Below are 19,152 nucleotides of genomic sequence, written 5' to 3'. Positions count from 1 at the left end.
AACAAGAAAATGTAAAAATGAGGTGACATGCCACACTGCCGTAAAGAAGTAAAGTGTTTTAGCATGATATCAAAGATATGACAACCTCAAGAAGGAGAAGTAGTTTGACTTCACACTCCACACTCACTTGTTAAAGCCACCATTCAGCAGTTTACCTGACTTCTGCTACTGCTCTGCATGATTCTTGAGAGGATCTGCAGAAACAAATGGCAGAAAACCCCAAATCAAGGTGTGAGAGGCTTGTCGTGTTTTACCTATGAAGTCTCTGAGTTGAAATCACTTCAATAGGAGCTGAATACTTGTGTCAGTGCAATATCTCAGTTGATTTATTTTTAATAAAGATCAAAAAAACGAAAACACACCCTCAATAGCGCTTTAACTGGCTTGATGCTTCCTAAGCTAATCTGGTGACATCCTAAAGACTTTCTATCTAGCGTTGTCCTTGTTGGTCACACTGTCAGGTTCAAATGAGATGCCACCTTCCGAGAATGTCTGTTGTCCTGAAGGGGTGGTTTTTCAATTCCCTTTGTTTTGTGTTTTTTTGGGGGCGGGGTGCGGGTGGAATGTGGAGACAAGACTGTTAGTGACAGCTCCTTCACCCATCCCAGGGTGGTACCTGACTAAAGCTGCTGATTAACTGTGAATACTGCATCTCTGTTGTTAGTCATTACCACTAAAACATAAGTAATATGATAGTTATAATTTGTTACTAACCCTCACCTATTCTGTTTCTGTTCTCTGTTTCTGTTCACTGCCCACCTGCCAAGTTGTTTTGCCTGCCTTGTTTTTGATGGAGGATTGCAGGAATCGTCGGGTAGAGAGGTCCTTTCATCGGATTGACTGGCCCAGAGCTGACTCAGCTGTGGAATGGCCAATACGGGGTGATGGCCAAGATCTTCAGGGCTCTTAATAAATCCAAATTGTATTATGTAATACTAGTCATTAAGCCCGTTACAAAAACGGGCGCTAGAACAGTAGTGCATAAATAAACATTAGTAGGAACAGTCTATATTAAATAGCAATGGACCTTGACCTCATTCTTTTTGTTGGTCATATTTTTCTTTGTCTTTCAGACTTTCTTTTGTTGATGTTTACTTGCTGAGCTGACCGTTCTTCGTGTGCTGCCGCTGTGTATTGTGTGTCTTTAATTTTCTGTGAAAGTAATACTGTCTTGTACGTTCATAATATACCTTTAATTTTCTCTGGCGGTAATACAGGCGTGCGCGTCTGTAATATGCCTTTAATTTTCTCTGACAGTAATACTGGCTTGTATGTGGCTGTAATATGCGTCACTTTATTGTGTACCTTTAATTTCCTCTCGCAGTAATACTGGTTTGTATTTCCATAAAATGCCTATAACTTTCTCTAACAGTAATATCGCGCATCGCACCGTGCCCCGCGCATGCGCACTTCACTAGAAGACATACACACACGGACACCGGGACGCACACAGGGATTTTATTAAAGAGGATTATCTACTGTTGAATTCTGCTCTGTGCTAGTAATATTACTGTTGTACTATCATATTGTATTAAAGATTACTTGGGCTCTGTTCTGTGTATTGTATTTACGCCCTTTTTTGACACTCAATGCACACCCAGCCTACCTCGAAAGTGGTCTTTCTTCCATTTTTTTCCCTTCAAGGGTTTTTTTTTTCCTTGTCTTCTTAGAGAGTCCAGCTGGGGGGGCTGTCAAAAAGCAGGGCCTGTTAAAGCCCATTGCGCCGCTCCTTGTGTGATTTTGGGCTATACAAAAATATAATGTATTGTATTGTACCACATACCTCTGGCATGTACACATGACATAGAATGTATGAAATTAAATGATTTGAGCACAGGGCTGTAACATATCGAATTGTGTAAAAAGTCAAGGGGTCTGAATGCTTTCTAATTGTGCATTACATTGTGAAGAAATTGGCAACATGAATTGTATGCTTTTCTCCATTCTCCTTCAAGGAGTATTTCTGCACACAGATCAGCCAGAGTTCACCTTAATGTGAAGTGCGCTCCAACCTCGGCCCAAAAACAATAGTTGCAAGGTGGTAGCAGTTGGCATTAGATTAAATGAATTTTCACGATATACTGTAATATCAAATTCTCTGCTTTTTATAGAATGTCTGTATGTTTTGTTTTTCATTCATTTATTGCATAAATACTTCATTAGGCATTTACTTGCCTCCAGCTTCCACGCAGTATTTTCAAGGCTCTGCCATGTGCCGTGTGAGGCTGGGTCAGTACTTTCATTTAGTGTTCTCTTTAGCGTGACCCAGACGTGATCCCTCACAGCCCACACAATCAGTTGCTTGGCACAGCCCGATAAAATGCTTATGTGTGGGTGTGAGAAAACCAACAAAGTCAACTGAATCAAACTCTTGTTTTCACAATATTTTTTTTTTCCTTTTTGTCAGCTTTTAATGTTCATTATAAAGAAAAAAAATCCTCTGCAGTTGCTGAACAGTTCAGCTAAAGTTTATGATTATCAAGTTGGAAACTTGCACAAGAGATTTTAACTCTTTTTTTTTTTTCTAAAAACAAAAATTAAAAAAATATTTCAAATGCTGAGTGCCAAGTCTAGTAAAGCCTGTAATGGACTGAAGTCCTGTCCAGGATTGCCTAGTGCTCTCCTTATGTTAGCCATATTAGAAAAACGACCATATAAACATCTTTTGACATCTGTAAGGCTGTATCATAGATTAGTGAGGTTTTCCAGTTAATTTTATTAATATAAATGTTTGACAACAGACCAAAGTATACCTGTGTATCAATTATGAAACAGCTTAATGCAGTTCAGAGTCTTGAGGGATTCATCTTTCTCAGTTTCCCAAAATCGAGCTGCTACTGGGTTGACAAAGTGGGATCCGGCATGAATCAAACGCGTAACAAAAGACATTTCTCAGTCCAATAAAGTTTGTTTTAAAAGGGTTTAGTGAAAATTCAAAGCAAAACAGTTCACACAAAAATAGAGGAAAACAAAAGGCGTTACACTCGCAGGATAAAAAACAAAAAAAGCTTAGCTTTTTCTTATTGAAATTCAGTTACTTTCTGTACTTAAAGGGTGCATTATTTCACTATGGCATGTGCTTTACATGTTACATTCAATACATTTTATACGTATGGTACATTCAATATGGTCGATACGTTATGGGTACAGTTTGAAAACTGTTTGCCGTGTAGTCAGAGGGACAAGAAATAATTAGAATATTCAGTTTAGCTTGTGGGGGATATAATGAAAACTCTTATTGACTATACATTAATATATAGGCAAACATTTTAACACAACTAAGAAAATACATCTAACAATTTAACATAACATAAATAACAAATGGCTCTTGCCAGGTGATTGGAGCTGACCCTGACAGCACTGGATGCAAAGCAGGAATTCAACATATTCATTCTGTTTGTAATGTTAATTACAATTAAAGTACAGTAGAGAGCATACAGACATGTCATTTTTCAACATAGTCCCCTTCAGTGGCATGCAGAGGCTAGGAGATGCCCAGGGCAAACCCCTTAATTGTATGCCCCCTAAGGTGTGGTGCTGTCAAAGTGAATGGTAAAGAAAACATATGAATTTAATAAAGAAAGGCATATTAAATAAGAAATACACACTTTATTCAAATTAAATAATTCTTTTAAGCTTGTTTCCCCAAATTAGATCTCCTCTCCAAAAACAATTGTACTACTTCATTTTCTACATCATCTGTGAGGAATTCTTTCTCAGTGCTGATTAAAGTCAGGTTGGTCAGACGCTCTTGTGACAAGTAAGATCTGAAAGGTCAAGAACCGCGACCAAACTCCTGTACTTGTAAGAATTATAACATAACCCAGATTTCCTCTGGCGACACAGACTACATATTTTTCTGACTTAGCTTATTGGACTAGCTAGAAATTGAAAACAAGAGATGAAATAATACAGTTACAATACAATACAGTTTATTTTTATATAGCCCAAAATCGCACAATAAGTGCAGCAATGGGCTTTAACAGGCCCTGCCTTTTGACAGCCCCCCCCCCCCCCCCCCCCCCCCCAGCCTTGACTCTCTAAAAAGACAAGGAAAAATTCCCCAATAAAAAACCCTTGTGGGGAAAGAAAAAAGGAAGAAACCTTGGGAAAGGCAGTTCAAAGAGAGACCCTTTTCTGGGTAGGTTGGGCGTGCAGTGGGTGTCAAAAAGAAGGGGAGTCAATACAATACAATACACAGAACAAAACACAAGTAATCCTCAATACAATATAATAGTACAGTAGAAATATTACAAGTACAGTGCAGAATTCAACAGTAGATGATATCACAAAATACGATTTGGATTTGTTCAGAATCCTGGAGACCTCAGCCATCAAGCTGCCTCTCCCTATTGGCCATTCAACACCTGAGTCAGCACTGGGCCAGCCAATCCGATGAAATAAGTGAAGTAAACTCAGTCTCAGAAAAACACTTCACTGCACCAAGGTTGGACAAATGACCCTTAACACGTTCACTGCACATAAGGGACTGAGGGAGGTCGTTTGACTCGGGGGTTCAATCTCCTGCCCCAACATTGTTTTCATAATGTTTTCAAGGGAAGGCCTCTTTTCACCACAGGCCTGGTGTGAGCACTTCTAGCACTTCAAAGTCATAGTGTTTCACTGAGAATGAGCTATAATAATTTAAATTTGTTCATATTAAATTACATTTTTTTTCAAAACCGATCTCTCCTAGAGAGCAACACTCTTTGGATTGGATGCCCCCCAGATATGGATGCCCGGGGCCGTTGCCCCCTCAGCTCCCCCCTCTACACACCATTGGTCCCCCTGTTTTTCAATATACCTGATTCAACATTCCGCAAGTTAGTTATGCCCTCAGGAAAAAAACATGTGTTCATTGGCCTCTCAGTCATGTAAACACAGCCAGGTAAGCAGACCAGGGCAGGCAGAGAGCCCATTTCGTCAAAATAGTCAAAGAGCCAGCAATTAAACAAAGGATATAATCTGGAACATCATGCAGCTCTGTCCTCCTCCAAGGCTAGTGTCCAAATGAGATGCTTCCTTCCATCTGAACAAGAAGGGGGCAGAATCGAGTTGAGTTGCTGCCCTGTGCTATAGGTAAAAAAAGAGTAGAAACTGTTAGTGCCGGTGCTCCCTCTCGTCCCAGAATGGAAGTGCTTACCACTCCAGAGACAAGAAGATGTGTGACAACCTCTTCTTTCACATGTTGGTCCATGGGAAACCACCAACTTCTTAAGGCATCTTTAAGTGGGCCATACAGATGGTAGTTTGAGGGAGCAAGGTCAGGGCTATACAGAGGATGGTCCAAGACTTCAAATCCCCACATTCTGAAGTGTTTCAACAGTATGGGCGTCAGTATTTTGGGCAGGTATTGCTGTGCTACAATAAAATCCTTCTTGACAATAATCCTCGGTATTTGCTTCGAATTGCAGGCTTCATCTCATTGCACAGCTTCACACTGTAACCTGTCGTGTTCACAGTTGAACTTCCCTCCTGATAATGTTGTAGTATTGGCCATTGGGAGTGCCAAAACAATGAGAACATCACTTGTCCTGCAGTTGGTTAGGTTGTGAATTTGTTTTTGACTGATAATCCTGGCTGTTTCCATCTACTCTCTGGCTTGAAGTGTTGCATCCAATGACAATTTTCGTTAAAAATTCATCACCTTCATTACCATAGCAGGTGAACTGAGAGGTGGTTAGACAATTGTGCTTATGCTCCTCTGTGAGCTGCTTCAGGACCTATCTTGGATAGACTTTATGAAAGCCAAGCCTGTTGTGGATAATATGCTATGCAGAACCATGACTAATCTGCATATGTTTTGCCACTTCATAGATAGATAGATAGATAGATAGATAGATAGATAGACAGATACTTTATTAATCCCAAGGGGAAATTCACATACTCCAGCAGCAGCAGCAGCATACTGATACAAAAAAATCAATATTAAATTAAAGAGTAATAAAAATGCAGGTAAAAACAGACAATAACTTTGAATAATGTTAACGTTTACCACCGTGGCATTGATTGTCACTCTTTAGTTTTTCAGTATCATGGTACTGACTTGCTCAATGTTGTTAGTAGTGGGCGTGGATGAGGTCTTGCTTGCTAGTCGAACCATTTGATAACGTCTCAATTCATTCATAAACATGCCATGCTCATTTTGTGCAGAAAACCTCCTTTGGATTTTGGATCCTGGTTCAGCTATAGCCTATAAAAAGTGGATTACTGCTTGCTGCTCTTCTTCGATGCAAATGTATAGTGAAGTGAAGTGGAGTGGACATTTTTTATCATAAAAAAATAAAATACCAATATTTGGCATATCTTAGTGGCTGAATTATGATAAAACAACCTGTACAGCATACAAGCTTGGGCAGATGTGTGGGAGATGAAATGTAAATAAATGTAAAATGTTACACATACAACGTAAAAATATTAGATTTGAATATGCAGTAGAGGTTTGAAACCTGAAAGTTCACCTTATGAGAATGACCTAGAACTCATAGTGGACTCATTACTGTCTACAACTACACAATAGACAGAAGCCATTAGGAATGCTATTAAAATTTTCATTTGTATAACTCCCCAGTGTGTTGAGGTTATGCATAATCTACAGATTCTCAACCTGGGGCCATAGGATTTTCCAAGGGGGCCACGGGTAAAAAGTACATAAAAGGGGGTCCACGGTCAAGATTAGGGTCCAAAGAAAGAAGTGGGAAGCAAAGAAAACAGAAGTAAAGTGACCATGCTTCCTAGTGGATGAATCGCCAAGCGAGCTCTGTGGCGGCAACATCGCTTCCCCTTCCATCCTCCTCCCACTTCCTCACTCCAACCCCTGCGTGGTACCCTGGGATGTGTCACGGGAAAGGTGCGTGGTTACAGCAGTGTTACTGCTGTTTCTTCCTATGATTATTACAGGTATTTTAGCTCGTGTTTTTGGCATTCCTTTCACAAGCGCTGTTGAAAATAACTGCTTAATAACTTTTATTTCCAATTTGAGAGTTTATCTTGAAATTAGAGATGCACCTTCTCCAATCAATCTGCACATTCAAAATTTACAGTAAACTAATTTTGCAAAATCTTAAAGAAGGCAAAAATTCTTTTAGAATTTGCATATTTCGTTAAAACCAAAAAAAAAGGAGGTCCCTGAACATAGCCTTTCAATTATCTTTGTTGAGATATTCTAACGGTGAGTTTCATCTTAAAATGTGCAAAGCATGTATATTAACCATCACCGATTTGACTGAAATAAATATACAGTATGAGACCCCCATGTCTGAAATGAAATTACCTGCATTTGTTTTGCGAAATTTGTACCAGTGTCGTAGTAATACAGAATCAGGTTTCAGTGGTGTGAATTACTACTGAGCCAAATGCGGAATCATCTTGGCATAATAGACAGAGGTGATCTTCAGTTATCCCGTACAGCAATAGACACGGATTTAAAAAAAACATTGTTTCTGGTCACCAAGTACAAGGGTCACATTGATCGAGAAATACTTAAAGTATAAATTTTGGTATTCTATAAATTAAGAAATTATTGTATGTACTTTTTATGTAATGTAATAAATTGTGCTGTGTTATAATCAAACACATTCTATTTACAAATAAAACATTTAAATAGCTACCGTTCTACCAGTAAGACAGAGGGCCACATGAAGGAAACAAGGTCGAAAGGGGGCCACGGTTGAAAAAAGGTTAAGAAACCCTGGCATAATCTACATATCTCACTTGTGATGTCTTACCTGAAATACAGTTTTGGCTGCCATATTACAAAAAAGACATAGTAGCACTAGAGAAGGTCCTTTTTTTTTGCCCAGAGGGGACTGGGCAGTCTCATGGCCTGGAACCCCTACAGATTTTATTTTTTTTTCCAGCCTTCTGGAGTTTTTTTTTGTTTTTTCTGTCCACCCTGGCCATCGGACCTTACTCCTTTCTATGTTAACTAATGTTGTCTTATTTTAATTTCTTATTTTGTCTTTTATTTTTCTTTTCTTCATTATGTAAAGCACTTTGAGCTACTTTTTGTATGAAAATGTGCAATATAAATAAATGTTGTTGTTGTTTTTGGAGTTGTTCTGACTCATGAGGAGACAGAAAATATATTTTATGAGTGATGGGTAGGGGAGGGTTGGGGCGCTTTGGTAAGACTATCTTTTGCCAATACCAATTCACTAGTTGAGAATCAAATTTGCTAAGCTAGAAGCAATCTCATTGAACCAAAGAAAATATCCAAATCTACTTAAGGGGATGCATGTGCTGATTTTTATACAGTCACTCTGGTGACATCACACGCCACATATGTCCTGATGCCTTCTGGGTAATATTGTCACAGAAACATCAACACTAAATTGGAAAAGGTGGCAGCTCCTATAATAAAACAAAATTGTGTTGCAATATAATGGTAAAAAACTTTTTTTTGGCAATAACAAATATAAAAAATGAATTCCTTGGGTAGAAAATCCCCAAAATAGATGCATGTAATTAAAAAAAGGAAGCAAGGCTATTCACAAAAATCCTGCAAAGAACAGCAGATGACAACAAGGGCAGCTAGGCTGATTCTAGGGCAGCGAGGTTTAAGATGTCAGAACAGACTGAAGAAATTTAACCTTTTCAGTTCAAGAAAATGGAGATAATGAGGTGACATGATTGCATTGTTTAGAACAATGAAGGGAATTAGTACAGTGGATCCCATCAGTTACTTCAAAATAAATTCTTCTACAAGAACACAGAGACATATGGTAGATGAAACTTGTCAATGGGAAATTTTTCACAAAAATTACAAAGTCTTTCTTCACACATAGGACAACAGGCAAATGGTAGACAGTTTAGGGACCTTCCAAAACTTGACTTGTTTTCAACTCTGAGCTTCTAAATTGCATTCCTTATTTGGATGTATTAGTTGATGAACGGAAAACTTCCATTCTATTCCTTATTCTTCCTTTTTTCTCTAATGTACAGCTTAAATTTGTTTTTAAAAGTTGTCAGCGTTCCAATCTCTTCTGCTCTTGTTTCTCACCCTCTGTAGAAATTCTGGTAACTGTTCCAAGGCCAGAAAACCCTTATTAACTTTTCCTTCCAACATTCTGTAAGGTATCTTATTGCTTACTATAAACTTTAGTTTTTAAAAATCTTTCCTTGGTATTGAGAAATCCTAAATTATGAAGAAACCGAGTTCTAGTTTGTTCACAAATGTTATTCCTGGGGATTGACCTCCAATCCTAACTATCATCACTGTGCCTTGAATATAGGTATTTATAGGTCTGTACCCTCTGCACACAGTCACCTCTGATGATCATGGGGTCCAGGAGGGGTCTGGGCCTCCTAAAATCCACCACTAGCTCCTTGGTTTTGCTGGTGTTCAGGTGTAGGTAGTTTGAGTCGCACCATTTAACAAAGTCCTTGATGAGGTCCCTATACTCCTCCTCCTGCCCACTCCTGATGCAGCCCGTGATAGCAGTGTTGTCAGCGAACATTTGCACGTGGCAGGACTCCGAGTTGTATTGGAAGTCCGATGTATATAGGCTGAACAGGACCGGAGAAAGTACAGTCCCCTGTGGCGCTCCTGTGTTGCTGACCACAATGTCAGACCTGCAGTTCCCGAGATGCCCATACGGAGGTCTGTCTTTAAGATAGTCCACGATCCATGCCACTAGGTATGAATCTACTCCCATCTCTGTCAGCTTGTCCCTAAGGAGCAGAGGTTGGATGGTGTTGAAGGCGCTAGAGAAGTCTAGAAACATAATTCTTACACCACCACTGCCTCTGTCCAAGTGGGAGAGGGATCGGTGTAGCATATAGATGATGGCATCCTCCGCTCCCACCTTCTCTTGGTATGCGAACTGCAGAGGGTCGAGGGCGTGGCGGACCTGTGACCTCAGGTGGTGAAGCAGCAGCCGTTCCTTGAACACTTCAGACATATTTAAGCATGTGTTTTAGGAGTGCCCTTCTGTGTTTAACTTTTGGTCTTGTGTGACCATTTTTCTGACCTGCATTCTTTCAACTATCACTCTGCTGCATCCACACATTTTTCTAATCCTAGATCTTTTCTCACTCCATTGATCTTTTATTCAGTAGAGTCTATGTGTGAAAGGTGGCCTTACTGTATTTCTGTATTACTTACTGTATTACTTTATTATTTATTTATTTATTATTATTACTTACTAATACTGATTCTCTGTGCAAGAGAGGACAGAGCCGGCTATACTTCCTTAGATGACTGGCATCCTTCAACATCTGCAATAAGATGCTGCAGATGTTCTATCAGACGGTTGTGGTGAGCGCCCTCTTCTATGCAGTGATGTGCTGGGGAGGCAGCATAAAGAAGAGGGACGCCTCACGCCTCAACAAACTGGTGAGGAAGGCAGGCTCTGTTGTAGGCACGGAGCTGGACAGTTTGACATCCGTGCCAGAGCAACGGGTGCTCAGCAGGCTCCTATCAATTATGGAGAATCCACTGCATCCACTAAACAGTTTCATCTCCAGACAGACTCCACTGCTCCACTGACAGACTGAGGAGATCGTTCCTTCCCCAAACTATGCGACTCTTCAATTCCACCCATTGGGGGGTTCGGGGGTAAATGTTAACAATATTCAAAGTTATTGTCTGTTTTTACCTACATTATTACTCTTTAATTTAATATTTTTTTTGTATCAGTATGCTACTGCTGGAGTATGTGAATTCCCCCTTGGGATTAATAAAGTATCCTATCTATCTATCTATCTATCTATCTATCTATCTATCTATCTATCTATCTATCTATCTATCTATCTATCTATCTATCTATCTATCTATCTATCTATCTATCTATCTATCTATCTATCTATCTATCTATCTATCTATCTATCTATCTATCTATCTATCTATCTATCTATCTATCTATCTATCTATCTATCTATCTATCTATCTATCTATCTATCTATCTATCTATCTATCTATCTATCTATCTATCTATCTATCTATCTATCTATCTATCTATCTATCTATCTATCTATCTATCTATCTATCTATCTATCTATCTATCTATCTATCTATCTATCTATCTATCTATCTATCTATCTATCTATCTATCTATCTATCTATCTATCTATCTACCTACCTACCTACCTACCTACCTACCTACCTACTTTCTTTATTTCTGGAAATCCTCTGATTGCTCTTTCTGTCTTGCTTTTTTTTAATTGGACCCTTTTGGAATTTTCGGTGGTGAAGATCAATGGGGTATCTGGTTTCTACATTGATAGATCATCCGACATGACACATCTAGTCCATGCTCAGGTCCCCCTCACTGCTCTGATCCTAAGGTTTTTTCTCCTTAATAAGATTCATGTTGTGCTGTTCATCACTTAGTTATTCTGGAAAAATTAGATACATAGGTTTTTTGACCTGTGTTGGACTAAATGGCCTGTTCTCGTCAAAATTGTCCTAATGTTGTAATATAGCTAGCAAAGTAATCACTATCTTCTCCAGAAATATCTGATAAAACAATGTCTTTATTGATGTTGATGCTGTAAGGTTCTTATGATCTGAATGTTTGTCATGACCTACACTTGTTGCGAGAGTTGCTCTTGTCCACTATGTTTATCTTCAACTAGGTCAGACACATACAGATGTACTTGTCTACTAGTAATGTCCTACTGTGAACCCTGTGCCTGCCCATTGTCCATAAGGAGTTTGCACATTCTTGCTGTGTCTTCTTAGGCTTTTCTCCTGTTTCCAAAACAATGTACAGGGTGGTCCAGATCTAACTATGCAACTTTTAATGCAATGCAATGCAATAATGGCATAGTTAGATCTATACCACCCTATACAAGTTATATTAATTAATGATTCCAAACTGACCCTGTGTGATTGTGGGTGTGTGCAATACTGGGCACTAATGCTGTGTCCAGGGTTGGCCCCTGCTTAGTTCCTGATATTGCTGTTATACACTCTGACCCTCATGACACTGAATTGTAATAAACAGACCTATGAATGTTATTTTCTTAGTCAATCTAAGACCAAAAGGCACATGACTGTTGAGCTCTGTAATTCAAAGTTCTCCATTACAAAAGGTAAAGGGTACTTTTAAGAAATATGACAATGAAATGGTGAGCAACAAAAGTGGAGTAAGAAATGATATGAAACAAATAACTCCTCAGTCAGATACGGTATGGCATCAGGTTACCTGAGATTACAAATGAATTGCATTATCCTCTACAAATAGTGCATGTCTAAGCTCTCCTTTCCCAAGGTACCTGTACAAGATTCTGAGGTGCCAATCTTCTTCTACTTCTTCCTCTTCATCTTTTCCCACTTCTTTCTGGGGTTAATGTGCTTGATCAGCCTTCTCCAAGCAATTTCTTATTCTGTCCTTTTTTTGTAACTCCGCACATCCATCTCAACATTCTCATTTCTGCCACATCTGACTTTTTCTTCTGCTTACCCTTTACTTCCTCCATGTCTCACCTTCGTACATCATTGCCACTGTCTTATAAACCTTTAATCTTCACCTTAATTCTTTGATCACACAATACTCCTAATAATGTCTTCCAATTGATCCATCCACACTACACTCTATGGGTTATCAATGAAAATTATAAATTGGATTCCAGTCTTTCATTTGGTTGACTGCAAGATCAAACAATGGTCCTTATTAATAGAAGCCCACATTTGCATGGGGAAACTAAAAGTACTTGAGGAAGACCCCACTTCTGTATGACACCGCTACTTCCTGATTCAACATTCATATTTTCATATGCTTTTATTTTTTTCCCAAGATGCGGTTTCTTTAATGAAATGCAAATGACCTTTACAGCAGAAGGAAAAACTTTGGATAATGTTCCATACATGTTCTTGACTTGTGTTCAAAGGACCTTTTTATAATTTCAAGCTGACATTGGTGAAAACAGCTAAGGGTAACACTCCCTTGCTTTTAAGCTATGTGTGCTGAAGCTTTTGGGGGAGATCAGCCAGCATGAAAACCTTGGCAGGTCAAAAAGTTCTGAGTGTGGAAGCAATTACTTGATTATTTAGCAGCAAAACTCAAATACTACCTTTTTTTGCACACATTTTTTACTGTGAATTTCCTTCCTCAGTTCTTTTCATCTTACTCTCTTTTTTCTCAGAGAAGGAATTCCCCTTTACTCCTGAGAGGCAGGTGTGAAAACATTTGTTCTCACTACCCATCAGCAGCCAGCTGAACACTTAGCACAGGAGAATGTACAGTCATTATAATTGTTTTTCTACTTGCTTAGAATTTGAAAGCAACCACAGTAACAGTGGGAATTTTCTGGTTAAAGAAAAAGTTAAAGCAACACATTTCCTTAATAAGGAAATTCACTCTGTGTAGGGGCACACATTTTAGAAGTCTATCTATCTATCTATCTATCTATCTATCTATCTATCTATCTATCTATCTATCTATCTATCTATCTATCTATCTATCTATCTATCTATCTATCTATCTATCTATCTATCTATCTATCTATCTGTCTGTCTGTCTGTCTGTCTGTCTGTCTGTCTGTCTGTCTGTCTGTCTGTCTGTCTGTCTATAATATCTATCTATCTATCTAGTCAAAAGTAAAAGAAAGCAACATTAAGAACATCTTGGGTCCTTGCAAGTTGTAGTCGTAAATTCGTCTTTGTTGTGAACAAATGGGCCTTGTCTTACAGTGCCTCTGTGGTTTAAGTGGCTCCCATGGTGTTAGGGCCAGAACCTCTGGATTCAGACTGGATGTGATGTTATGGTCTATCCTGGAACTCGTCCTCCTGTCTATGGGGTAGAAGCAAGAAGCGGTTAGTGATCACTTTCACTACTGCTGTTCTAACATCAGAGAGCCAGATAGACACCCTCCCCTCACTCGAGTGCGACACAATAGAGACTTTTTTTTTGTTTGTTTGTTTTTAACTCTGGTAATAATGGTGAAAAATTAAAATGGGGAATGCAAGAGGGAAAGGTAGGATAAATTGAAATATAAGCCATGACTACTTAAATAATCATCATCAGTGCTATGGCTAAGCTTTGGCTTCAAGAGAGAGAATATAAAACATAAAACTACTGTTGCAAGTGTGGTTGGCCACTAGTGATGAATGAAATAGCAGAGTTTGGTTTTATATACAATTTTGGAAAACTGATTGATGACATTATTTTGAAAAGTGATTTCACAGTTGCAAAATGTAAAACTCACTAAAATTACAATTAAAAATTTCTTTGGGGTGGAAAGCAAGGAATATTAAGGTTTTTTCCCAGGCCAAAACTGCTGTCTCCTTCCCCGTTGCATTATCAAGGGATTTGTGAGACTTACCAAGTCCATTACTAGTTTGGTCTGTGTCTGCACCTTAAGATTTAGGAGTTTTGTCTCCAAATGTTCAAAAATGTACATGAAATACATGAAAAAAATGCCCAAAAGAGCAGAATAAAAGCAAAAGAAGTTGCCAACCATTCAAAAGCAAACAACTCCCAGTTTAAAATACTACATCAAAATTTGTAGACAGAAGCAGAAAAGGGAAAAAGTGAAAAGAAAATTCAGTGAAAACAGCAATACTGACAAAAACATCAACACTCCAACAAAGTGCCTCAAGTAAACCACAAGGGGCTCCTCTTCCCTGCCTTCCAATTATGGGGCAATTAGCAGTGGGGTGTTAGGGGTCCACCTATAACATACAAGGAACAAAGAAGACCAAAAGAAACAAAATAAAAAATAAATAAAATTGACATGGAACACATAATTAGACAAAAAAAAAAAAAACAATATTAACATAAAAAGTAATTACAGAATAAAGACATAAAAGAGAATTTAAACATAAGCCATGGAAGTACCATAGCTAAAACAACAAATCAAAAATATAAATATTCCAGAAATATAAAAATCTTTTTCAAGGGAGAGGAAAATGTATTCAGTCTCTGGTTTGTAAGGACAATTAATTTCTTTCAATCAATCAAAGAGAACAAAAAATGAAAAAGGCAAAATAAGGGCAAAGTGGATTTCTCTAATCAGGGAATCCAATGCAAGCAAGTCAAAATCAAAATGCAAAAGAAAAATACAAAAAACAGATGCACAAATGTCACAGAATAAACCCAGAAAATACTGCAACAGTGCTCACAATAACAAACCTTTCCCCATCGATGTCAATGAACCTCTGAGGGTCTCCCTCCCCAGCCTGAAATAAATAGGCTGAGTGCAGGCAGGTGGCCCCGCCTCCATTCACCTAAAACAAGGAATGTCTACTTTATGTAAAATGTATGTATTGTGCATTTGTGCTTAAATTCTAAACAAAACAAAATGATCACAAATTACATAAAACAATAAACAAGTGACAAAATAAGATTTCAGAATTCTTAGAAGTAACAATAAAAAGAAAAATAAACATAAGCCAGAGAACAAACCCTGTAACATAACAATACTCAAGCCAAACAACTGCAGAGCCCATTCAAAGTGCATTAAGGTAATTCAAGTTCTCTCTAGCCAATCCCTCTTTTCTGTGCTCTGCAGCAGAATAAATTTTGCGATGATTGTCAACATGGACAAAAATGTTACAGATGAGAAGAAAATACATTTGCTAATTATTCTAATTTTGTTTGTGGTGAAACACTTTTTTTTTGGCAAAGCGATTTGCAAATTCAATTTCACATCAATTGTTTCACTCATCACTACTGGTCACTAGGTACAATGTGGCGAAATACAAAAATGACTTTGAACATGTAAAGCAGCACCATAGATAATCACAAGAAGAAGAATTATTACAAAGTTTCCTTTGAAAATGGCACACTGCTTACCCATTCCAGCCATCATCAAAGGAAATGAAAAATAAGTCAAAGCACGGGGTCAGCACTTGCACATGCTACAGCCGCTATCGCTTCAGGAAGCTTGCAGGTGGGGGTGAGGGGAGCCGGTTGGCCAAACAAATGTGCTTCAAGCACAGTGCAGGCCCCAAGGTAGCGATCAGATCTTATGCCACTTCATTTATCAACTGTTCTGTGTACATGTCTTACCACTCCCACTTGCAAATTTTCCAGGTGCATCTCCCCCAAGCCCCTGTGTGTCTCACAGTAAACAAAAGAAAAAGTGGTAAAAAAAAAACACATTCTATATTATAACCATCTCGGTTGAGCTTTACAAGAACTGCAAATAAGTGTTCCAGAATATACAATCTCTAAACTAGACAATACGATGACACATTTACTCCATAATTGTGTATGAAGTATACAAGAATTGTTGATGCAGTGATACACAATGGCAATACAGAGAAAAGCAAACAGTTCAGAAGAACTCTTTCTTTATTTAAAATTGTTTCATTTGTAGAGTTTAGGCTTCATCCACCAGTACTCCTCTGTTTGAATAATGGTCAAATCATCCCGTCCCATGGCTTTTTCTATCAGTGCTATGCCAATAATGTAAAGCTATTCCCTCCAGAGGACCACACGGTAACAGCTAGAATCTCCTTATTACAAACTGGATGGAGGAACACCATCTCCAGCTCAACCTGGCAAAGACGGATCTTCTTGTCAATTCAGCACCCCATCTCTGTTTAGCTCGGTTCATTATCGCTAACATCTGCCAAAACAGTATGCATTTTTGTCTCTCAGTCTTGCAGATTTACTCTATACAACATCTGCAAAATCATACTGTATCTGATGGGCGGTATGCAGACTGGTTCAGGCTTTAGTCTTGTCACATCTCCACTGCTGCAGGAGTACCGGTATGTGCTACCAAGACACTGCATATGATTCCAAATATAGTAGCATGTTTGGTGTTCAGCCATTCAAGGTGGGCGCACGTCACTCCTCTTTTCAGTTCACCACAGTGGCGCACTATAGCATCACATGTTAAGTTCAGATCTTTGATGATTAGCTACAGAGTTGTCAACAGGTCAGCACCTTTATATATAGTATGGAGACACCCCTCAGGTCTGCTGATGAATGGTGCCTGGTGATGTCACCTCTGTGTGGCATTAGCTCTCAATTGAGACTCTTTTTCTTGCATTTCTTCTAGTTGGTGGAAGGAATTGCCCACCTTCATTCAAAATATTGACTGCCTAAATGTGTCTAAGTGTCTAAGAAACGTTTGGTTGAATTCCTAGGAATTATATTTTGTTTTGAGCTCTTCACTTGTGGCGATCAATTTTGTACCCATGCCCTGTCACACTTATTCTAAAACAGTCCCCAGACTGATGTTTACTTGATTAGGTTGTCCTAATGTAAATAAATATAAAGGTAATGTAAATGGGGAAAAAATAATGAATGAACTAATGAATGGATGATTGGACGCATTTTTGGTGATTTGGGGAAAAATAATGTGAATTAAAATCTGATTATCTTTTAACAAATTATCTTTAAGTGTGGTTCAGTGGTTAGGTCTGAGTCATAGGCAATGGCCTCCTTAGATTTTCTCCTCACAGTTGTGCAGATAGCTTATTTGGCAATTCTAAAATGGAGCCATGAAGTTGTGTGTGTATGTGTGAATATATTCTGTGACAGACAAGGCAACCCATCAAGCAACAATTCCTGTCTTACACCCAGTGCCTCGTGGAACAGACTCTAGTAAATATTCTCCAGTATTCTCCAGACTTGGACAAGCTTCAGAACTGGCCAAACACTTGGAAAATACATTTTAATGAAGAAAACTGCAAAGTGCTACATGGGAACAAAAAGAGCGTCATTTATAAGTACAGGATGGAAGACACCATCCTAAAAGAAGCAACCTCTGAAAAGGATTTTGGTATTTATGTTGACATAAAATTTTCATTATCTAAGCAATGTGCAGAAGTTATCAAAAATGAAACTAAACTTTTAGGTTATATTATAAGTGCTAGACTCGTAGCAGCACTTGAAGCTGTACAGAAGAGAGCAACCGAGTGCATCCCAGGACTTGAAGACATATCCTAATGTGACACTCTCAGAGAATTAAACCTGATTAAATTATTTAAGCCTGATTTTCTACTGTATATATTCATTGAATTATCATTTTTATCATATCTCCGCAATCCGCACTAACCCCTACTTTCTCTGCTGTTCCTTTTCCGGTTTTCTGTGGTGGTGATCTGCGCTACCACCACCACCGATCAAAGCACCGTGCAGTCCCTACATTGACAGATTGAAGGCCAGATGTCCACATGGCCATTATCGTCTAATTTCTTCCACGTTAAGCCTGTAAACCATGAGGGCAGATTTACATCATTTATGTTAGGTAGAGTGTCTAGTGAGGGCTGGGTGGTCTCATGGCTTAGGAACCCCTGCAGATTTTGTTTTTTTGTTCTCCTAGCCATCGGACCTTACTTTATTCTTTGTTACTTAGTATTGCCTAATCTTATTTTTATATTTTTTCTTTCTTCATCTTGTAAAGAACTTTAAGCTACATCATTTGTATGAAAATGTGCTATGTAAATTAATGTTGTTGTTGCTTAGTCTTGATCAGAGGGCAACTGCATGGGCACCTAATCCAGGTTTTCAAAATTCTCTAAGACTTTGATAAAGTAGATCCATCTGAACTCTTTCAACTTATCGGTGAATCATGAACTCGGGACATCGGTGGAAATGAAGGAGTGTATTTAGGACAGAAGCCAGGAAGCATTTCTTCATGCAAAGAGTTGTGGGACTCAGGAAAAAAGCTAGCAAGTCCTGGAGTTGAAACCTTGACAGCCTTCATGAAGTAGTAGGATGAGATATTGGGGACAGCTTAACTATTAGCTAAACTAATGAGCTTGGTGGACTGAATGGTCTCCTGTCGTTTGTCATATTTCTTATGTTTTTATTTCTACCAGACCCCACAGAAACAAACACACAACATGGTAGTGAATAAAAAAGTACAAAGTAGTGACATGGTGACCAAAGGTATGCTAAAAAAGTACAAACAACTGAAAATAAAGTACAGAAACAAAAGCAAACACAATTAACAAATCAGTAATGCAGCCAAACCTTATTAATTGTGCTCCTCTGATAGAACTTGTATGTTAGTAAAGCAAGACTCCAATGGAGTTTGTCAGGCAACTTAAAAGAAAATGAAAAATGTAATCATTTAATTTTTCTCTTCATATTTTAGAGAAGACCTTACAAGAAACTGATTCAAAGTAGGCTCCCAAACAGCTGTAAATTAATCGATTCCGGTGCAAAAGGAACGCTGGTTTGGATTTCAGTTTCAGGATGATGATGTTGACATGTTCACAAGTTTAGCCCTGGTGTTGCTTAGAAG

At 38.5% G+C, this 19,152-nt stretch overlaps 1 long non-coding RNA gene across 1 annotated transcript; it reads left to right on the top strand.

The window, feature by feature from the left end:
• The first annotated feature begins 13,930 nt into the window (after nt 1–13,930).
• LOC127526188 (uncharacterized) lies at nt 13,931–16,044 on the top strand. Its single transcript, XR_007933811.1, has 2 exons — nt 13,931–15,478; nt 15,512–16,044. It is a non-coding gene; the product is annotated as an uncharacterized LOC127526188 (long non-coding RNA).
• The last annotated feature ends 3,108 nt before the right edge of the window (nt 16,045–19,152 follow it).

This window comes from Erpetoichthys calabaricus, chromosome 17, assembly GCF_900747795.2.
Source record: "Erpetoichthys calabaricus chromosome 17, fErpCal1.3, whole genome shotgun sequence".
Classification (NCBI taxonomy): Eukaryota; Metazoa; Chordata; class Cladistia; order Polypteriformes; family Polypteridae; genus Erpetoichthys; species Erpetoichthys calabaricus.
This window is presented reverse-complemented; position numbering and strand designations above follow the sequence as displayed.